Raw genomic sequence first — 23,879 nt, 5'->3', positions numbered from 1 at the left:
CCTCCCTGCCCTGTGGATCTAGGTTCCCTCTTGAAAGCTTGTAAGCCAGTCACTTCTTACCTTTGTATCCCTTCTCCCATTTTTGGTTAGTCAATGTTCAAGTTGTCCATCCCTATCTACTCTTTGTGCGGAGGGGGTGGGAATAATTCTTGGAGCAGGGATTTGTTTCCTCTTTTGAGCTACTGCATTTATATATACATGGATGTCCAGTTTATCAGACTGTATCAGATGACGCTTTTTTTTTTTTTTTCCTCTTCTTTCGTCTTCAGGTTGAGCTTTGTTCAACCCATCATTGGAGCCATGGCAAGTGGGGATCATCTGCCGGTGTGGGTGTTCCTGCGTCTGTCTGCCCTCTTCTTATCAGTTGGTCACTTCAGTCTCCTCTCTAGTCCTCTGTGGTTGTGTCACTGACTCTGAGCCCATGAGTCCCCAGGTCTTGCCTCACTGCTGGCCGACCAGGTCTCTACCTGGGCTCACTATAGTCTGCTGAACGTTGCAGGGCTTAGCTCGCTGCTTCTTAGATGTTCTTCGGTCACTTCTCTTTATGGGTGACGTGTGTGGTCGCCAATCAGAACGCGTTTTCCCATTACGTCTTAGTCTTGGAGGAGGATTTGCACTGAAGAGGACCCGATTGCTTGCCTTGATATCTCCTGGGCAGACAGCTTGCTTGTTCTTGTGGTAACAGTCGGACTGCCCTTGTTGTTCTGTATTTTTCCTGTAGGTCCTTCTTTCAAGAAGTGTCTTCTGGTTTTCTGGGTGCTCCAGGCTGGTCTGCTTGTCCTTTCAAGAGGAAAGTTTCCCTTCTCTGATGGTCTGGATGAGATTCAGGCTTCCTTCTATAGTTTCATGCAATGCAGAGGCTCCTCATGAGACCTCCTTCACTAGATACATTGTACCCCTATTTTAGGTATTCCAACTAGTTATAGGCAGAAGACGGACTTACAAGCTTTCTATGGTGATATTTCTGGCTATTCCTTTCACTCTCCCTCCAGTGACTGTTTTATATTATAATACATGGAAAACCAAGGTTCAAAAGTGAGCCAAGTATCTCAACATTATTCCCCACTTTTCCCCATTCCAACCCTGTCCCAGTCTCTGGATCCCAGAGCCCTGTTGTTCCAAGGCTGTGCCTAGATCCGTTTTTACCTCTGTCTCATTTAGCTCATTCATACCTGCCTAATTGTTCTCCCGTCTGCCTTGTTCTTCCATTCCCCTTTCCCTACTTGTATATTGCCCCTCTCCCTAATACCCAGATTATCCTATGTCTATTCCCTGCCCTGTGCTCTGCCTTCTCCGCCCCCCCCCCCTTATTCCTACCCCTACGTCCTAGCGAGCTGCTAGGAATCCACTTTAGTGGATTAGTATAGGTTCTTTTTCTTAGTCATTTACATTAGTGGTCCTATACAGTATTTTTCCTTTTGTGATTGACTAATTTCACTCAGCATAATGTCCTTAAGGTTCATCCATGTTAGGAAGTGGCATGTAGCTTCCTAGTTATTTTCCAAGATAGCATAGTACTGCATTGTGTGTATGTACCACAGCTTGTTTATCCATTCTTCAGTCGATGGGCACTTAGGCTGTCTCCATCTTTTTGCTATTGTAAATAGTGCTGCTATGAACATTGGTGTGCATATATCTTCCCATGCTGTGGCTTGTTTGTCTTGTGGGTAAATAACAAGTAGAGGTATTGCTTGATCGAATGGTATTTCTATTTTCAATCTTCTGAGGAAGCGCCATATTGTTTTCCAGAGATGTTGGACCATTTTGCAGTCCCACCAACAATGCGAGAGTGTCCCAGTCTCTCCATATCCCCGCCAGCATTTATTGTCCTCATCGTTTTTCATCTTTGCTGTTATTGTTGGTGTGAGATGGTATCTCATTGTTGTTTTGATTTGCATCTCTCTAATGGTTAGTGATTGTGAACACCTGTTCATATGTTTGTTGGCTGCCCGGATCTCCTCCCTGGTGAAGTGTCTGTTCATATCCTGTGCCCATTTCTTGATTGGGTTATTTGTCTTGGTTTTGTAGATGTGTAGTATTTTCCTATATATTCTAGAGATGAGTCCCTTATCAGATATGTCGTTGCCGAAGATTTTTTCCCAGTCTGTGTGTTCTCTTTTTACTCTCTTGGTGAAGTCTTTTGATGAACACAGGTTTTTAATTTTTAGTATGTCCCACTCATCTATTTTGTCTATTTTTACTTGTGTACTTTTCAAAATGTGTGGCAGCCTGTCTATGCCCTGAATTAGTGCCCTCACGTTTGTCCCTAAATTTTCATTGATGATCTTCATCATTTTGGGATTCACATTTAGGTCTTTGATCCATGATGAATTCATTTTTGTGTATGGCGTGATGTAAAGGTCTTGTTTCAGTCTCTTACATACCGCTTTCCAGTTCTGCCAGCACCATTTATTAAAGAGATTGTCTTTTTCCCATGCAATGTGTCTAGGCATTTTGTCGAAGATCATTTGGCTGTAGGTGGTTGGGTTGATATCTGGGTTCTCGATTCGGTTCCTCTGATCAATGTCTCTTTCATTGTACCAGTACCAGGCTGTTTTTTACCACCGTAGCTGTGTAGTAAAGTTTGAAATCGGGGAGTGAGAGACCTCCAACCTTGTTCTTCCTTTTCAGTAGTGCTTTGCTTATCCTGGGTCTCTTTCCTTTCCATATAAAATTAGTAATTGCCCTTTCCATCTCTTTGAAGAATGTTGTTGGAATCTGGATTGGGATTGCATTATATGTGTAAATTGCTCTGGGTAGTACTGACATTTTCACGATGTTGAGTCTTCCTATCCAGGAACATAGTATGTTCTTCCACTTCTGTAGATCTCTTTTGGTTTCCTGTAGTAGTGTTTTGTAATTTTCTTTGTATAAGTCCTTTGTTTCTCTGGTTATGTTTCTTCCTAGGTATTTCATCTTTTGTGTGGCTATTGTAAATGGAATTGTTTTCCTAATGTCTTTTTCTTCGTTATTGCTGTTGCTGTAGAGAAATCCAATTGATTTTTGTATGTTGATCTTATACCCTGCCACTTTGCTGAACCTTTCGATGAGGTCATCTTTTGATTTCTTGACTGCTGCTTCCATGAGCACTGGTTGTGGATCCAAGCTAATTGAAGCCTTTGACAACTTCAATCTTTTCTCCATTTATCATGAAGTTATTTATTGGCCCAGTGGTGAACATTTCTGTTTTCTTTACCTTTTGGTGCTACTGAAGGCTGCAGTCTTTGATCTTCATGACAAGCATTTCAACTCCTTTTCCCTACCAGCAAGCAAGGGTGTATCATCTGCATATAACAGGTTGTTAATGAGTCTTCCTCCAATCCTGATGCCATGTTCTTCTTCATATGATCTGTTTTCTCAGATTATTTGCTCATCATACAGACTGAATAAGTAGATTGAAAGAATTTAACTCTGGAGCAAACCTTTCCTGATTTTAAACCATTCAGTGTTCCCATGTTCTGTTCCAGCAAGTGCCTCTTGAACTATGTACTGGTTCCTCATGAGCACAATAAAGTGTCCTGAAATACCCATTCTTCACAATGGTAGTTTCGAACTGCTGACCTTAAGGTTCGCAGCCCGATTCGTAACCACTACGCTACCAGAGCTCCTAAAGGAGAAACAAATGGAACATGTGAATTTCAGTCTCCACAACTCTGAAACCAGAACTAGATGGTGCCCAGTTACCACTGCCAACTGTTCTTCAGAAAAGGATCACATTAGAAGGTCTGGGAGAGGGTGGGAGAAAATATAGAAGAAAACTCAAAATTATAAAAAAATACCTGGTTTATTGGTCAGAAAAAGACCCACGGACCTGGAGACTGTGGCCCTCAGCCATGTTTAGGCTGGAATGGAACTCCCCCTTGTGGCCCAATTTTCAGCCAAGCAGTGGTGGTGGTGGTGGTGTGGTTCCAACTCATAGTGAACCTGTACAAGGTTTCCAAGGCTGTAAATCTTTATGGGAGCAAAAAGCCTCATCGTTCTTCCGCAGAACAGCTGGTAGTTTCGAACTGCTGACCTTGAGGTTAGCAGCCCAACTCGTAACCACTATTCTATAGGTATATGAGAGGAAATGGGAGGGTGGGAAACCACCACACTAGTAAGGTATGCTCACCATGGAATGGTCAACCATTCAAGATGAAAAGGGCAAAATTCACCTAAGAACAAAGTTGAGAAGGTTTGGGGAATGGAAATAAGAACCACAAGGAGGCAGTGGGATACCTGTTGTTGCATGGAGGGAGTTGCAATTACTGAGATGAAATAAAGTGTAGATTTGTTGAATGCAAAATTGATGATTTGTTCTGTAAACTTTCACTGAATTCTTAATAAAAAGGTTTAAAAACAAACAAACAAACCACAATAGGTGATTCATTAAAAAATAGAATCAGATCCTAGCAGCAGCACTCTTCCTCTCTGGCTTTTGACATACTGCTTTTGCTTCTGGCAACATGGCCTCTGGGGTGGCTGTGTCTCATAGTGTCGGCAAGGCGTTCAGTGACAGAAGGTGCACACATCATTGACACCAGAAGAGGTGAAGCAGCACAAGGCAGTGCTCTTCCACGTGAGTGGAAACTAGAAGAGCATCATCCCAGAGGAGGACAAGGAGATCCTGGTGGGTGATGTGGGCAGACTGTTGATGAGCCCTATGCCACCTTTGTCAAGATGCTGCCAGACAAGGCCCTCTGCTAGGCCCTCTATGATGTAACGTGTGAGACCAAGGAGAGCAAGAAGGAGGCGCTGGCCTTTATCTTCAGGGTCGCCGAGTGTGCACACCTTAACAGCTAAATGATCCATACTAGTTCCAAGGACGTCATCAAGAAGAAGCTGACAAGAATAAAGCATGAATTACAAGCAAACTGCTATGAGGAGGTTAAGGACCACTGCACCCTGGCGGAGAAGCTGGTGAGCAGCGCTGTCATTTCTCTGGAGGGCAAGCCCTTGTGAGCCCCCTTCAGCCCCCTGCCTGGAGCATCTGGCAGCCCAAGACTTGCAGTCTGTCCTCTTCTGCCATACTGGAGAGGCTGGGGAGAATCCCAGCTGTGGGAGGGCAATCTCTTCACCCCAGTTGCCAAATAGTCCAACACCCGCTGGACCTTCCTCCCTCTGTCCACCCCTGAGGGTTTTGACCTTCCCAACAGCTTTTGATCTGATTATACCTTTTGGATTGAAACTGAAAGCCCCCCAGGCACTCCAGTTTGGGAGGGGCCTGTATTTTTTTTTTTTTAACAACACCCCCATTCCCCAACTGTACCTACCCCTTTCCAGGCTGCCAACTTCTAACCACAATAGTGACTCTGTGCTTGTCTGTTTAGTTCTGTGTATAAATAGAATTGTTGTGGAGACGAGCCCTCCCCGCACCAGCTAGTTCCCCATCTCCTTTCCCCTGGTTGAGTCACTTGTTTGGAGGCAGGGCCAGTAAGGAAATTTCAATAATAATAATAATAAAAGACAACAATTAATTAAATATATATGTATATTCATACAACACTACATAGCGGCAAGCAAGGAACAAACCAGTGTTATATGTAACAGCGTAGATAAAATCTCACATCAGACACCACAGAGTTCGTGCACTATGATTCTAACTGTATGAAGACAGAGAACATGCAAAACCTGTCTCTAGGTATTAACAGAACACTGGTTACTACCAATGACAATATTACTTGGGGAAACAGCAATATCACCTGGGGATCTTGGAGGTGGTTTTATGCATGTATACACAGAAGAATTGATGCACTTGAATGATAGTGTTGGTGAAGAATATTGGTTGTACCATGGACTGTCAGAAGAGTGAACAAATCTGTGTTGGAAAAAGTACAGCCAGAATGCTCCTTGGAAGCACGAATGGCAAGACTTGTTTCACTAACTTAGGACATGTTATAAAAGTCTCATGAGATGGGCTGACGTAGTAACTGCAACAATGGCTCAAACATAACATTGATGAGCATGGTGCACTCTTTCCTTGGTCACTATGAGTTGAACCCACTTCATGGCATCTAACATCATACGATAAACTATGAAACAGAAGCCAACACTTTAAACTTCCAGGATTCTAAAGATGGGCAAATAGAAGAACCACCAAATTATTTCTTTAAAGAACTTGGTAAAAAAATTTTTCCAAAGGTCAAATATGGAAATATTTTCCTTCCCAGGTGTATCAGAAAGCTTGGCTACTGAAATCTGCCTTTTAAGTTTGTATACTCTGGTAGCGTAGTGGTTACGAGTAGGGCTGCGAACCCCAAGATCAGCAGTTCGAAACTACCAGCTGCTCCACTGGAGAAAGATGAGGTTTTCTGCTCCTGTAAAGATTTACAGCCTCGGAAACCCTGTATAGGGTCGCTATGAGTCGGAACCGACTCCACGGTACATAACCACCACGACGACGCATTTTCTACCGAGGAAAGAAAGTCTGCAGTGGATAGACCCAGGGTCACTAGATGTTGTCCTTTGGGCTGCGCACGGAACCTTTTCCCTGTGACACCTGGAGTACCAGAAACAGGAAGCGGAAGTGCCCGGCCTCAGGCTAGAAGCGTCTCTGAAGCCGGAGGCGGAAGTGAGCGTCCTCCAGCTGGCGGCGCTATTTGGTTCCGCTAGAGCTCCGCCGTGAGGTCAGTGTAGTCTGGCGGCATCCTGCTGGACTCACTACTCTTGTGCCGGGGTCTGAGGGCGCTGCTCCTGCTCCTCTGCGTGATCCCGGTCTCTCGACCTCCTCCGGCTACTCCAGAGCCGCGCTACCCCCTGGAACTGCGGTGGACCTGGGGATCCCGCCGCTTGTCCGAGAGCCCGGCCTACCCGGCCCGCGCTCTCCGGGACCGCAGCTGCTCCTGCACCGGCGTGGACTGTGCCTTGTCGCTCGGTTATTTACCAGGTAAACTCGTGTACATTTTCGCTGATCAAAAGTGTGACTCCCAGACCTGCCGCGTCACTTCCCAGGGAGTTTGAAAATGCAGAGTAACGGGCCTCGTAGAGTCCAAATGCCCGCTCCTCCTCCTCCAGTCTACAGCCCACCGGGCCCCTCTGCGTTGTGTGCTCCCTTAAAGCAGGACTGTTGTCATTACTGATCAGACAGAATCAGTTTATGGGCACGGCTGGTGTGGCGATGCGGGTTAATGCACTGGACTGCAAAGCCATTTGAACCTCAAGGTGGGCGGTTCAAGCCCACTCGTCGCTCCTCGGAAACCCTATACAGGGCCGCTATGGGTGGGAACCGACTCGACCGCCTTTAACAACAACAAAGAGCCCTTTACTTAATTGGATACAGGTGTTTAAGGTAGATTATAGAGTTTAGTGCGTGCATTTAGGACCATCGTTATCCCAATTTCAGGAGGAATTTGTCATAAGAGGAATTTTTGGCGGTACTGTAGAAAGCTTTTTTTTTTTTTCTTTTTTCTTTTTAAATCTGCTTGAGCAGTAGTACGGACAGCTCTAGCTGATCTGCTGTAAAATGTGATCTGGCTGAACAAGCGTAATATAGGTGATCATGGATTTACAGAGATCAACAAGCCCAGTGTGTGTCTTAGGTCGGAAGGCTTGGCCGAGGCAGCCCCTTTGCAGGACGGATGCTGGGAAGCAGCCACAAGTTTTGCTACCAAAAAGCCACACTTCTTAACAGATTGAAAGGTTGTTGGAGCAAAAGCGATGCATGTTCCCATTGTCAGGAGCCATATATGTTACGAATGAAGGCAAAATGGGAGGCATGTTTAATGAAACTAATCAAAATTCTTACATAGACCTAGCTCTCAGCCATACTACAGTGTTGCAAAAATTATTTAATTCTTTGCAATAATTATTTTACGAAGTTGCTGTTAAGTGCTCTTTAGGCATTTCTGACTCATAGCCGAATCCTGTATAAGGTTTTGGAGGCAGTAAATCTTAGCAGGAGCAGAAGGAGACTCATCTTTCTCCTGTGGAGCATCTGGTAGGCTCGAACTACCGACCTTGTGGGTCACAGTTCAATGTTTATCCTATGGAGCTACCATTCTCCCTATTTTGTAAAATGCTCATTTAAATAAATGTGAAATGTGCAACTAGTAGAAAGTCATGTTTTAAGGCAAGTACTTTTTTAGCTTTTTTTTTTTTTAATAAGACTTTTACAGACCAATTAAAAACAATATAAATCACCAGGTCCTTCTTAGTCTGGAAGTTTCAGTGAAACGTCTCCACCATGGATGACCCTGATGGTATTTGAAATACTGGTGGCAAAACTTCCAGCATTACAGCAAGACACAAACTACCACAGTAAAACAAACTGTAAGAAAAGTGGTGTTTTGAAGATAAATCAAAAATGGTTGCAGCAATACATTGACAGAGATCTGCCAGAAATTCAAGCCAGATTCAGAAGATGTTGTGAAATGCAGAATGTTGTTACTGGTGTCAGTTTGATCTTGGCTGAGAGCCGAGAATACCAGAAAGATTTTTATCTATATTTTATTGACTGCAGAGGCATTGGACTGTGTGGATTATAATAAATTATGGATGACATTGCTAAGGATGGGAATTCCAAAACTTAATTTGTGTTCATGCAGAATCTGTACATAGACTACAAGGCAGTCATTCAAACATAAAAATGGGCTATTGGGTAATTTTAAATCAGGAAAGGTGACCCTTAGGTTTGTATTATTCATTCCCTGTGCTCTGGTAGCGTAGTAGTTATGAATTGGGATGCTAATCTCATGGTCAGCAGTTCAAAATTACCAGTCATTCCACAGGAGACAGATAAGGCTTTCTGCTCCTATAAAGATTTATAGCCTCTGAAACCCTGTGCAGGGCCTCGCTATGAGTCAGAACCGTCTCCATGGCACATAATAACAACATGTTAATGAAGAACCTGGCATCAGGATTGGGGGAAGTCTCATAAACAACCTGTGATATATAGGTGATAATCTTCCTCTGCTCAAAGTGAAGAGGACTTGAAGCACTCACAGAATGAAGATCAGAGACTACAGCCAGATTACATCTCAACATACCAAAAGCAAAACTCCTCACAACTGGACCAGTAAGTAATATCATGGTCAATGATTACTTGAATCAATGATCAATGCCCATGGAAGCCGCAGTCAAGAAATCAAATGATGTATTACATTGGATAAATCTGAAGTGCTAAAAAAGCAAAGATGTCACTTAGAAGACTACAGCTGGCCCAGGTCATGGTATTTTTAGTAGCCTCATATGAATGTGAACACTGGACAGTGAAAAGGGAAATTGGAAGAAGAATCGATGCCTTTGAAATACTTTGGTGTTGAAAAATACTGAAAATATCATATACTGCCAAAAGAATAAACAAATTTGTCTTGGAAGAAGGACAGCCAGAATGCTCCTTAAAAGCCAGGATGGCGAGACTTTGTCTCACGTGCGTTGGACATGTTCTCAGGAGGGTCCAATCCTTGGAGAAGAACATCATTCTTGATCCAGGGTCAGCTAAAAAAAAGTTCAGCCTGAATCAGGGAGCTGGACAGACGTGGTGGCGGCACCAATGGTCTCCGCCCTATGATGATTGTGACCATGGAGCCGCACCAGGCAGGGTCCATTCTGCTTTACGTAGGGTTCCTGTGAGTCAGAACCAACTTGACGGTGCCTAAGAATTTTGAATGTGAATCAAGAAATAAATGTGTGTGGCATCTTTAATAGGACTGTTGTTAAATGCCTTCAAGTTGGTTTCCACTCATAGCAACCCTGTATAGGGTTTCTGAGGCTTTTAGATCTTTCTCTCTTTCTCTTGCTGAGCACTGGCTCGAACCACGGACCCTGTGCCTTGCAATCCAGTGCTTATCGTATGGAGCCACCTAGAGATGGTTTATTTTTAACCCAATTTACTAATGTTGCATAAAGAGGGTATATGTAGATCAAACCTATTATATGTAAACAACAAAAGTTTGTAATTTTGCATAGAACAAAAGGAGAATAGACACTAAAGAATCAGCTGCTATAAATAGTAGATCAAAAACTTGAAGTATCTGAGTTTAACTGTTCTGTGTGAAAAATCATTGCTAACTCCAGTGTCACTAGCTAGCAAATGTCTTTTAGTATTTGGAATTATAATTCACTGTGATTTTTCTTATGTAAGTAACCCTGTTTTGTTTTTTGTTTTTTTTCCATATTAATAACAAAGTGACTCAGATCCAATTACCTTGTAAGCTCATTCTTTCCACACTGAAGTTGCTCACATGTGCTCTTATTTCTCCAGGTTTTCATGGCCTAAGATTCTCGGAGTCTGAATCGGCTTCATGGCATACAACGACAAGAAGGTTGGCATTAAATCTTCAAAGTACCCAGTTACCTCCCCTATAGCCTCATAATATCTAAATCTCTCTCTGTTCTTTCACACACAGGCCAAGAAACTAAGTTTCTTTCTAGTGATGACATTTCATAGATGTATGATGTTATATATATAACAAAACCTTCTATTTTAACCATTTATGTGGTGCTGTGGGCTAATGCATCAGACTACAAAGTCTTTTGAACTGCATGGTTGGCGGTTCAAGCTCACCAGCTGCTCCTTGGAAACCCTATACAGGGTTGCTATGGGTCGGAATCCACTCAACGGCACTCAACAGCAACAACAACATATACAATGTAGTAACATTAATGACTTTTACTGTGTTGTGCACCTGTAAGTACTGTCAGCTTCCGAGTGTTTCTGTTACCCTTAGCAGAAACCCTGTTGGTGTTATGTGCTGTGGAGTCGGTTCCGACTCATAGCGGCCCTGTACAGGGTTTCCGAGGCTGTAAATCTTTATGGGAGCAGAAAGCCTCATCTTTCTCCCGTGGAACAGCTGGTAGTTTCGAACTGCTGAGCTTGCAGTTTGCAGCCTGATTCGTAACCACTACATTACCTCTTAATTAAACATTACCATTCCCCCTTTCGCTTCCTCCAGCCCTGGTAACCTTTTGGCCTCTATACATTTGCCTATTTAGATATTCCATAGCGATGAGTGTGAGGCTGGTGCAGGACCAGGCAGCGTTTCATTCTGTTGTACAGAGGGTCACTATAAGTGAAAACCAACTCGAAGATACCTAACAACGACAAAGATTTCATAAGTAAGAAAAGTGTGGGGTGGCATCTGACCTCCTCTGATTTTACCAGGAGGAAGGAGATTCAAAGTCAGCACCAGCCCAAGGTCAGTGCCTATGAGGTTGAGGCCAGACGTGTGTCCCCCTTCTACCTGGTTTACCACTCGTGACACCAGTCCCCCTGCCTTTCTGCGAAGGCTGAGGCTGCATTGCGCTGGCCACACAGACCTCACAGACAGTACTCACAACTCTGCAGCACTTGCTGCGTGGGTCAAGAAGCCTGCCTCGCTTTCTCACATGCTATGTTCTTGGTTCTGCTGCCGTTGCTTTGGTGTCTCCACAATGCCTCCTGGATCGAGGAAGTGAGCGCAGGGATCTTAAGGTCCAAAGGATGCACTGTGTTCCTGGTTCTTCTTGTTGGTCGTAAGCTCTTCCGGTTCCGGATCTGAGATCTCATTCTATACCCAGCAGATGGCAGAGTGTTACTCCACTCATTGTTGTGTTTAGATATTTATGAATTGGGTGAAAGTTTGCAGAGTTTTTACATCAGTTTTACATTCAATAGTTCTTACCATTTCATTTCATCTCAGTGATTACAATCCCCTAATGTAATATTACTTACCCTACTTCCTCTGCATTTCTGCTTGCCATTCCTCCTCCTTTCCTTTCCTTACCTGTCATTGGGTAAATGCTACCTTTTTGATCTCAGATGTTTGATTAATCTAAGGTGTGCATAGCACATAGTATTATTATTTCTTTTGTTGATTTGTCTGCATTTTGGATGAAAATTGATCCATGGAGGTGAGTTCAGTTCCAGACCTGAAGGAGGACCAAGGGCCAGAGTTCAAGGGTCCCATCAGGCTCTACCCAACCACTAAACCTGGTCTCTTTTATGAGTTTGAGTTTTGTTCCAAATTTTGTCCCACTCTAAGTCCAGTCAATTCTGACTCACAGTGACCCTGTACAGGGTTTCTGAGGAGTGGTTAGTGGGTTTGAACCGCTGACTTTATGGTTCAAACCACTGTTGTGGTCCAGTGCATTATTTTGCAACACCACACCATGACTCCCCAACTCTAGGGTCTTCTAATGTGATCCATTTCACCAGTTGGCAGTGATGGTAACTGAGCACATCTATCTAGTTCTTCTGGTCTCAGGGTCAGAGACTGATGTTGATGTCATATGTCTTCAGTTTTCATCATTCTTCTTTCCTCCAGGCAGGGAGAGACTGTTAGTTGCACCTTAGAGCTTCTCAGGATCTTTTAAAAGAAGGTTGTAAGCCCCCAGTCGCTATTCAGCAAAGTAGGAGGTAGAACAGTCTCTTTGTGGACTTTTTTATACCAGTTGACTTGCTGCCTCCAAGGCCACGGTCCTGAGCCCTTAAACTCAGCAACTCGTTCCCCGAAGTTGTTTAGTACTGTCTTTGGCCCTGTGTGTGCCACCATGTTCCTGGCTGTGTTTGCAGCAATGGTACAGGTATACACCAGGACTCCGCTGAGGGGGAATAGTTACTAATAATAAATGTTCAGTTGCATTCAGGCTCGAGTTTTTGAGACTTTTGGGGAAATCTATGTTATGTTTTCTGTTTCCTTACTTGAGCTCTGTTTAATTTTCTAATCCTCTCACTTGCGAGATAGGATGACAGTAACTGCTGAGTAGGTGAACGACATGAAAATTTTTAGTTCTCGAATAATAGCCTCTTTTGGCGAGTGTTCCTACCTCCTAATGACCTGGCTTCTTGAACAGAAGTAAGCAGTTCAGGTCTTGGTTGCTGCTCTGTTTGTGTGGGCACTTGGGTTTCCCATAGCTGGTACGGAGCAAAAGGACAAGCATGCCGTCACTACTGTTTCCCAGCTATTAATGTCTCATTCTGCCTTCAGCCCATACTTCATTTTTATTGTATGTTCTGGTGGATCTTAAATGGAAGGAGGCCAAACTGATTTTTTTTCCGCAAAGAATTGATGGTCTGAATGTGAAAATAGGTCTTTTCATTCGTAGAAGACTTCTCTCCCCTTTGCTATGTGTTCTGGCTGTTTTGGACTAAAAATATAAAGATGAATAACTCTGGAGTTGGTCACTGTAGAGAGATAAAGGTCAGTGTTAGAAACATCTATTAATCTATAATATTAGATGTCAACATTCAGGAGGCAAATAAGGTCAGCTGAGGGATGAAGCGGATGGCCGAAATCTAGAGTTGACTGCTGAACCTTCCTGGGAATCATCGGTTCCCTATACAAACAGCCTCGTTCATCCTTTTGCACACGCTGAGGAACATGGTACCTTGCTGATCCAGAAATTGTCTTCTTATAGAACTCAGTAGTCTTTGAGGATGTGGCTGTGACATTTACCCAGGAAGAATGGACTTTGCTGGATTTTTCTCAGCGGAAACTTTACCAGGATGTGATGATGGAAACCTTCAGAAACCTGAGTTCAGGTAAAGATGGCTTCATATTTATTTACTTCTCTAGTGAATAAATAGATTGTACTCACTGCCTTTTTTTTGAGGATTTGCACTGAGGAATTATATTGGCAAACATGATAAATGTTATCACAGCCCTTTGGGGCTTAGATTCTAATGGCTTCCCCAGAAATACAAAAAGCTGGGTATTCAACTGTCTATTTCTTTTGTGGTTAAAAATTTGAGGCTCTTGTGAATATTAACTTCAGGTGTCGGTTTGGGGCCAAGAGACACCTGTGATTTAGGACATTAGATGTGGGTTAATGTGCTGCACTGCAAAGTTGTTTGAACCTCAAAGTCAGCAGTTCAAGCTCACCAGTCGCTCCTCAGAAACCCTATATAGAATCGCTATGAGCTGGAATAGACTTGACAGCACTTAACAACAATTGCCAATTTGAGGTGATTCTTTTGCTACAAATAAACCTAATACCTGTCTGTCTATAGAGACAGTGTCAGTGTCAGGGAAGTGTACTGTTTATCTTGCCACATTATGTGTCTTTTTCCGTGAGCACATGTTAGCCACATTCATTTTTTTCTTTCCTTGGGAAGCAAGGGAAAGTGCTAAGAGAGTGGAGAAAAGACTTCTCCAGAGGCCCCGTGTCTGGGAAGGACCAGGAAGGGCCAGCCCTGCTGAAAGGAAATGACATTTGAAGAAGTCAACTTTCAAAAAAAACCAAAACAAGCCTCTTGGTCTGAGTAGGCAAATGTCCACATATACCCACACAGACTCTAGCAATTCTTCCATGCTTTCTGTGTTTGTGGAAATACTTTTCCTATTTCTTCCCATAATGCTACTTTTATGCACATGCATTGCTGATAGTAACTTTCTACCTTGCTTCCTACTTATATGCTATTTATGTTACCATCATTCTATCATAATGAAATTATTTTCTTAACAAAATTTTGATAATTGTCAAAAGACCGGGATCTGCCATATGCCTCAAGAAGGACTTCTTTCCTCACAGATGTTTTTCCTCATAAAGATACCTTGCTGTTACATTTCATATCGTGAAATTCCACTGAAAACTATTGGGGTCAGTTTCTCAACAGGATAATATTGGACAGAAGTTATCCAGGGAACACATAATCGTGGGATTCATGAGGAATGACGGCTGCTCTTCCATATTGGAGAAAATCTGTGAATTTCCTGGCAGTGATGATTACTACAACCAGGGGAGGTGAGTGATATGATGTGTGTAGCCTTCTCGTGACAGAGAGTGGTCCTTAGTCCCAAGACGTCGTGACATTTGTGTATCTATACCAAAATCCACTTCCTTCGAGTCGATGCAGACTCATAGCAACCATATATAGGGATCCTGAGATGAAGTCTTTAGGGGAATAGACAGGCTAATCTTCCTCCCACGGGATGTCTGGTGGGTTTGAACTGCTGACCTGTGGTTAGCTGCCCAGTGCCTAGTCCACAGCACCACCAGGTCTCCCTTATGTTTGTATATGTATACATGAGTGTATGAGCTAATTTTAGAGCTACTTACATAGGGGTCCTGGTGTGGTCCTATGGGCTAATGGTGTCAAACTGCAAAGTCCTTTGAACTGCAAGGTTGGCAGTTCAGGCTCATCACCTGCTCCTTGGAAACCCTATACAGGGTCACTATGGGTCGGAATCGACTCGACAGCACTTACCAACAACAAATTTATATATAACCACAAGGTCAGTGGTTCAAATTCACCAGTACTCCTCAGTCAGAAACCCTATACAGGGTCTCTGAGTTGGAACCAACTCCATGGCACTTAACTCACCACTTTATAAAGTGTGAGTTCACAAAATTTTGACAAAATATTTCCATAAAGGTGAATCAGATACTGAGTATTTGAACATAGTTCACTAGTACCTCATTAGCAGAAAGCCCCATTCGTTAGAAAGCCTTTGACAGTGATGATAGGTGCCCTCTATGACGTGGTTCAATTTAGGATGGAAAATACGGAAATTCACTGTGTGTAGTGATTGTGAAATGATAACAGAATTAATTCTAACCATGTACCATCTGTCTTTAACAGAAGATACATGGTAGAGAGCCTACGTGAACGTCAAGATGGTAAAGTAAAGAAAGATGAAGAAGATAATCAGTGGGCAAAAAGTTTCACTCAGATGGCAAATTTTACCAGTCTCAAAAGCACTCCTGCTGAAGTACATTCTTCTGAATGCTTTGAACGTGAAAAAACTCTGATGGATTTCAACATCACATCATTTCAACATCACATCAGATCTTACCGTGAAAACAAACCTTATCAGTGTAAGCAGTGTGGAAAAGAAGCTTGTAGGTGCCCCTCTTTCCTAAGTCCCATTGTAAGAACTCTTATTGGAGAGAAATTTTATAATTGTAAGGATTGGGGAAAACCTTTTAGTTCATCTTCACCTCTCACTAATCATATAATAACCAACAGTGGAGAAAGATCTTATGAATGTAAGGAATGTGGGAAAGTCTTTAGTCGGTCCTCAAATCTCACTACCCATATAAGAATTCACAGTGGAGAGAGGCCTTATAAATGTAAGGAATGTGGGAAAGCCTTTATTTATTCCTCAAATCTCACTACACACATTAGAATTCACAGTGGAGAGAAGCCTTATGAATGTAAGGAATGTGGAAAAGCCTTTAATCTGTCCTCACACCTCACTCGACATATAAGAACACACAGTGGAGAGAGGCCCTATAAATGTAAGGAATGTGGGAAAACCTTTAATTGTTCCTCCCACCTCACTAGCCATATAAGAACTCACAGTGGAGAGAAGCCCTATGAATGTAAGGAGTGTGGGAAAGCCTTTAGTCGGTCCTCATCCCTCACAACACATATCATAACTCACAGTGGAGAGAGGCCCTATGAATGTAAAGAGTGTGGGAAAGCCTTTGGTTTGTCCTCACAACTCATTATTCATATGAGAGCTCACAGTGGAGAGAGGCCTTACGAATGCAAGGAGTGTGGGAAAGCCTTTAGTCGGTCCACCTCCCTCACGACACATGTGAGATCCCACAGTGGAGAGAAACCTTATGGGTGTAAGGAATGTGGAAAAGCCTTCAGTCAGCTTGCATACCTCACTAGCCATATAAGAACTCACAGTGGAGAGAGACCATATGAATGTAAGGAGTGTGGAAGGACATTTGGTCACTCCTCATCCCTCATTAGACATAAAAGAACTCACAGTGGAGAGAGGCCTTACGGATGCATGCAGTGTGGGAAAGCCTTTCGTCACTCCTCGGCCCTCACCACACATATAAGATCTCACAGTGGAGAGAGGCCTTATGAATGTAAAGAGTGTGGCAATGCCTTTAATTGTTACTCACACCTTATTAACCATTTAAGAACCCACAGTGGAGAGAAACCCTATGAATGTAAGGAGTGTGGGAAAGCGTTTAGTCGGTCCTCATCCCTCACGACACATATCATAACTCACAGTGGATAGAGGCCTTGTGAGTATGAAATGTGGGAAAGCCTTGGCCATTCCTCTGCCCTCACTGCACATGAGCGATCTCACAGTGGAAGGAGCTCTTACGAATGTAAAGAATGCAGAAACACCTGTTAATTGTTCCTCGGATCTCACTTACAGTGGTGATGCCTTATGTATGTATGCAGTGAAGGAAACTAGTTATCTCATCCTTTTGAAGCCTTGTGAAAGTCCCCTCGAATGAAACAATATTAGTGTAAGTAATGTTGGAAAGCATTTGCTTATCCCTCTACTTTATACCATTCATGTAGTGTAAAGAATGTTACATGGGAAAGTTTTACAGTGTGCGAGCACTCACTGAATACCTCTACTTGAGATAGTGTCATGCTGGAGAGGACTTAAAGAGTATATGGAAAATGTAATTGAAAGGTAAGGGAAATTCTCCACAAACTTTTTGACACCCCTTTGTATATATTGTTGTTGTTGTTAAGTGCCGTTGAGTCGATTCCGGCCCATAGTGACCCTGTATAGGGTTTCTGAGGAGCAGCTGGTGAGCTTGAACCGCCAACCTTGCAATTCAAATGGCTTTGCAGTCTGACGCATTAACCCACAGCACCACACCAGGAATAAGTGCTGTCAAATCAGTTCTGACTCATAGTGACCCTGTATAGAATTTTCAAGGAGTGGCTGGTGAGATTGAACCGCCGACCTTGTGATTCAAACCAACCTTACAACCCAGCGCATTAACCTGCATGCCACACCAGGACTCCTGAAAGAAGAGAAAGGGGTGGGCCAACTTCATATATAGAGAGAGATAAAAATCTGGAAACATTTACCAGTCTTGTGTGGAATTTCTTAGAAAATGTGGGATTTATCCTACCAGTGTAAAACACGAGGGAAGCATTCAGTATACGTTCTTACCTAACATCTATGAGACCTCATACATGAAAAGACTAACTTAGTATCACTTGGGATAAGTATGCTATTTTGGTTCTGTTATATACAAGTTTATCTTTATGACAAAGTGTCATCAGTCCTTGATTGTCTTGAAATAAAGTTTTTTTTGTTGTTGTTAACTATGTTCTTAAAGGTTTTCTACTTTTCCCCCCATTATGATGTAATAATACCTTATTGTAGACAATTTGAATTTAGCAGTGAACTTTGAGGGGGAAACAATCGTTCAGTAGCCCACTAGTTCTTTTTGGTATTTCCTTTTCTCCTTTTCTCCTGTTTCTTACAGAATCTGCAATATACTATGTAGTTTTGTAGTGAACCTGTTCTGTTTTTGCTGCTTTCATTTTTATCCTCCAGAACTTTTATGATGCTTAATTTCCTGATGAGGAAACTGCACAGAAAGCTTTAACCCAAATTCCTGTCAGTCCACAGCATCTCCCCCGTGAGAAGCAGGGGTTGCGTGGATGGACGGATTCTCCTGGGAGACCACACAGATTCATTTCTTCACCTAGCAGCAATGATGCCTCTCCAGCGCATGCCCAGAACCTGTAATAATCCGAGACAGAGTTCTCCTTTTGGTAATTCGGTGGTTCCAGGAGTGTGTGCTGGACCAGGAGCTGAGGCTGGGATGATGGTCTGCCCAGGGAGCTGATCCAGACGCATCGCCCCAGTGGATCCTCAGGAGGGTCTTTGATCGAGAAGTATTCCTTTTAGTCTTCTCATTGTTAATGCCATTGAGGTAGGTCTGAATTATAGTCACCCTGTAGAGGGTTTCTGAGACGTGGATGGTGGGTTTGAGCCATTACAGTTAGCAGTCTAGTACTTATCCTGCACTGCCACACCAGGCCTACCATTCCCTTTTCAGAGTTATGAAATTCCTGGGCCCCCTTACGGGTGCCCATTAACAATAGCAATACTGAAAATACTGAAAGGGTGGAAACTGTCGGTGTGCACAAGGAGTGCACTGTGGGTTAGTGCGCTGGACTGCAAAGTTGGCTTGATCCTCAAGGTCGGCGGTTCAAGCTCATCAGCCACTTCTCAGAAACCCTATACAAGATGGCTGTGGGTCAGAACCGACTTGATAGCACTTCTAACAACAGCAAGAACATATGATGAAAGGAGCCCTGGTAATGTAATTGTTACAAGTCGGCCTGCTAATCTCATGGTCAGCAGTTTGAAACTACCAGTGGTACTGTGGGAGAAAGCTGAGGCTGTCGGCTCCTGTAAAGATGCACAGGAAACCCTGTACAGGGTTACGATGAGTTGATACTGACTCCACTCACCGCACTTAACCACCACTGTCACACATCATGTGTGTCCTGGTGTGTTGCTACAGGATCATGCATTGGACTGCAAGGTCAGTTGGAACTGCAGAGTGGGTGGTTCAAACCCATCAGCAGCTCGGTAACTGCACACTGTCATTATGAGTTAGAACTGACTCAATGGTACGTAACAACACATCGTAGTCCTGTATTGCCAATAAATGAATTTGTGGAGAAAAATTGAGTCCCTGGGAGAGCAGGCCATCATAGATTATTACTGTTTGAAACGCAGGGTATGTATGAAGTAGTGTGTATGTAGTGGTGGTAGCTTCATAAAACAATTCTGTGTGTAGACAAAAGAACCTGTCCCGAAGTTCTACGGTAGAACATAAACGGGTTCTTCTGTAAGATAAAGCTAAGTGATTGCTTTTACTTTTTCTATATTCTTTGTTCATTACACAATTGTCTTCCTTCCAAAAAAATTCCTGTGCACCTCCTTTAGTCTAACCTTTACCTCAAGAATTCCCAGCATGCCCTTGTACATGTCATTCAATATGTAACTTTCAGATTCTGCGCCTTCAGTTAGTGTAATGGGTCTGATCAATTTGATGAATGTATTTTTTTAATTGTTTTGTACTATTCCATTGCCTGTACATATCTCCATTTGTATTTACAAGTGGAGTGGCATTTGAGCTGTTTCCTGTTTTATGAATAAAACTAAGCATTCGGACGTGAGTTTTTTTTGTGAGCTTTGGTTTTCCTTACATAGCCCTGTGTGTGAGACTGCTATGTCACATGGTAGATGTATTGCTACCTTTATAGGAAACTGCCAGGCTGGTTTTCAAGGGAGCCATTTTACATTCTCCCCGTGAAGTATAAATCCAGTGACAGCTGGCATCTGGAAAGACTGCTTTTTGGAGGAATTTAGCATCCTGGTTGTTACTGGCTTGAGGGTAGGATGTTGGTAAGTGCTGTTGTGTCGGTTCTGACTCGGTAGTAACCCTCCTGTATGTTGTTTCCGAGGAGTGGTTGGTAGGTGCAAGTCGCTGACTGTGCGGTTAGCAGTCCTATGCTTACCCTACAGCATGACTACACAAGTAGCAGAATCATTTGTGGCAGCTGTGAAACTCGTCGGCTGCCAGTGAAGGTCTTTGCTTTGTCTCCCCCAGATGCTGAGTTCAGGCCAAGGGCTAGTGTCCTTCTCCACACAAGCTTCCAAATCAAGGAATCTGAGTTCTAAATTGCGAGACATTGACATTGAATTTTCTTGCCTAGGCTGGCACCATGTGATGACTATAACGCAGGCAGAAAGGTTTAGCAGAAATGTTGGAGGCCCACCCAGAGGTGTCTTTGAAGACAGACCTGGCAATCTTTAACAAAACCAACCACTGAAAACTTGGTGGAGTTCTGCTCTACTCTGACACACACTGGGTAGTTACTGAGTCAGAATCGGCTCAATGGCGACTGGGTTATGCTCTTGAAACTAGAAAAATTTGCCTTCATCAGAGTTAGCATCCACTCAGACATTACAAATGTCAATGTTGATAGGCCCCTCCCCTAAACCCCGGTCAGGACCACAATGTACTTTTCTTAGTCATACTGCAACTTGAACATGCAAAGTGAGATTTTGTGCAATAATTTATTGTACTTAATGGGCTCACTTCATTGAACTTTACTCTGCTTGGAACTTGTGAAGTGTATTGTCATCTTCAGAAATGTAAAAATGCATTAAATATTTCAGATAAGAAAATATAAAATATTATGATACAACTGGATACTCACTACTCAGTATAATAAAAACATAAACAGTCCAAGTGTGTTTCCTTGAGGACTCTCCATCTCTGTTCACATCCCTGTCCCAATAACCATTTTCCTGATTTGGTTCTTTGTTCCCATGTATATCTGCTTTTTTTAATGATTTTATTTCACATGTTGTTGTTAAGTGCCGTCGAGTCAGTTCTGACCCATAGCGACCCTGTATAGGGTTTCCAAGGAGCTTGAACCACCGACCATGTAGTTCAGCTGGCTTTGCTGTCTGATGCATTAACCCACAGTGCCACACCAGGGCTCCCTAAGTGTTTAAGGCTGTTAAGGTATACTCAGTGCTGTTGAGTCAGCTCCTGGTTGCTGCTGATGGCACAGTACCATTTACATGCAAACATTCAAAATGTGTTATTTCTCAACACATCCTCCATCTAAGTCTACACACTTCTAAAAACAAAGTTTTAAAATCTCTAATCCTTCTCCAAAGAATTCTGTGCTCTTCAAGCTACACCACATTAAAACAGCATTTTTTTTTCATCCTCTGGGATTCAAAATTGTGTTCTTTTTCAATGTTTTTTTGAGTTCAGCGAACAAAATGACGTAAAAGGGGCACTATTAGAACCGTAGGGGGATGGATAAGGTTTCTTATTGAAATTCTTGTAGGACAGCCCTGCCACCCTCACAGAATGAGCAGGTGCACGTCAGGATGGAAAATATTTCCTTGGCAGCTTTCCTGACCTTTTACTCACCCAGTGTAGTTTTCAGTTTTCTTGAAACTTCTTCCTAATAAGGCCCCGTAATCATCCTGTATCCTTCAAGGGAATCTATCAAGATTCCTCCTTTGGCATCCACCCCTCAAAGTCACAAAAACCTGTGCAAATCTCTCTGCCTTGAATTTAACTGACCCAGCACATTTTGGAAGTGACTGCTCTGAATGAAGCTATTTTGGAGGTACCCTCATGAGACTGAGGTGCGTCTTACTGAGAGAACTTGTCTGCAGTCAATCACTGATCACAAGGACTTGGTTAAATGCAATTTGTTTGGAATAAGCCCGTGCGTATATGAACTACAGCCCAAGAAGCAGTAGTTTGTTTTACTTACCTGTGTACCTGGAAGCATTTCAGGTGACATAGGACCAACAGGAGAGATGCTTACCTTGCTCTGAAGCTGAGGTGTGTCCCACAGGCAGCTCATTGTCAGGGATCCCTTCTTCTAGAACAGGCACTGCACAGTAGCTTCCAAAGACCCATGGGCTCCAATCACCAAGATCTTTCCATTCAAGTTTATATCTATCAACCAAATTCATTCTGATAAGAAACTCAGATGCCTTATCTTAGGCAGCTTCAACAAAAGGATGAACACCCCTTTAAAACAACCCTCTAGGTAGCAACCTACAAAACACATAAGCCACTTTTTCACAATGGCACCATGCCTGAACTACATACCCAGCATCCCTTTCTAAATGAGGACACCATACGTAGGACTTTAAATGATTTGTCCTTAGGTAGAAAACTCGAGTTCCTGTGTGTTGTAAACAGCTAAGCTCCACTGCTACCCAAAAGGTTGGAGGGTCCAAACCACCCAGAAGTGTCTTAAAAGAAAGGCTTGTTGATCTACATCTGAAGAATCAACCATTAAAAACCTTACAGAGGTCTTCCGACAAGAGGTGAACTGGGCACATGCACTACACAGACCCTCTTCAACAGATAGGAGGGAACAAATGAAACAGAGGTGAAAATCCGGGAACCCTGAACTTCAGAGGAAAGTTTAGGGATGTGGGTCAACTGCCTGCTGGGAGGAGCTGTGAGCAGAGACAGCGAGAGGGGGACCGACCGCCTGGGACTTGAGTGAGCAGCTTTGGCAGAATGTAGCCCAGCAGAGCAGATTCACATGCTTCCTTGGTGACCAGAGGTGTGGTCAGCCCCGCTCTCATCTACACCTAGTACAGACCCCACGCTCTGGGAGTTTGGAGCCATGTGGTTGTGAGCCATGCTAGAGTGATGTGGGGCCCAATTGGGCCTCTTTGGTGCCTGGATTCAGGCAGACTTGGCTCTAGACCACAGGTCCAGCAGTCTAGCATTAGTTTAGTAGAAATCCCCCAAACCAGTCACCCTGCCCCTAGCCAGCCCTGTGGGCCCAACATACACAAACTACTTCTGCATTGAGTCCCTTGAATATAGCACCTCAGCCTATAGGAACTCCATGTGGGGCCCTCCCGCACCCACCTCATGAACTCCTTGGCTGGTGGGTGCTCCTCAGATTTTCTCCTCTCTGGGTCCAACAACGGCTCTGGTTTGTTGCTGTTTTGGTGTTTTCCTTTTACGGTTTCATTGTTTTTGTTTTTATTCATTTTTTTCTTCTTTTTTCAATTTCCATTCTCTTGAATTTTATCCATTCCATCTTCACTTATTTTTGTTATTTTCTTCTGTTTCTCATTTCCTCTCTTTTTCTTTTGATCTTTCTTTACTACGTTCAACTCTTTCTCTTCTTCCCTCTCCCTGAGTTTTAAAAGTTTTTTTCTTTCTTCCTTTTATTTACTCTTATTTCTTTTCTATATAATTTTCGTTTCCCATTTTTGCCATTTTAGCTATTTTTATTTCTTTTATCTCCTTTATTATTTTCTCTTTTTATTGTCAGTTGCTTGTTTGTCTATATTATTTTGTTTTCTTGTGTGTGTGTAAGTGGGGCAGGAGGGTTTTACTCTTTCCCACCTGACAGGACACAGTGCCCATACAGCCCAGCCACAACCATGCCCTCCACAGCTCCTTCCACTGGGAAAGAGCCAATACCAGCTCTTACACCACCTGGTGAATTTTGGACGGCAGCCTACACCAGCCAAACCCTAAAGTGAGGTACATAAATGGAGTGCAGTGTACATACTTACATTCTCTACACCCACAGAGACAATTGGTGAGCGCTTAAGAACAATTCACCATGAAAGCATCAATTAAACACAGATATGACAACACCGCTCTGGTAGCGTAGTGGTTACGAATCGGGCTGTGAACCTTAAGGTCAGCGGTTCGAAACTACCAGC

At 43.1% G+C, this 23,879-nt stretch overlaps 2 pseudogenes; both read left to right on the top strand.

Annotated features, from left to right (window-relative positions):
* The first annotated feature begins 4,445 nt into the window (after positions 1-4,445).
* On the top strand, positions 4,446-4,941 carry LOC102822794 (annotated as a pseudogene).
* A 1,493-nt stretch (positions 4,942-6,434) lies between these two features.
* On the top strand, positions 6,435-17,000 carry LOC102827360 (annotated as a pseudogene).
* Positions 17,001-23,879: the final 6,879 nt, after the last annotated feature.

Source organism: Chrysochloris asiatica, unplaced genomic scaffold (assembly GCF_000296735.1).
Source record: "Chrysochloris asiatica unplaced genomic scaffold, ChrAsi1.0 scaffold00271, whole genome shotgun sequence".
In the NCBI taxonomy this organism is placed as follows: Eukaryota; Metazoa; Chordata; class Mammalia; order Afrosoricida; family Chrysochloridae; genus Chrysochloris; species Chrysochloris asiatica.
Note: the sequence above shows the minus strand (reverse complement) of the source record. Positions and strands in the feature narration are given on the sequence as shown.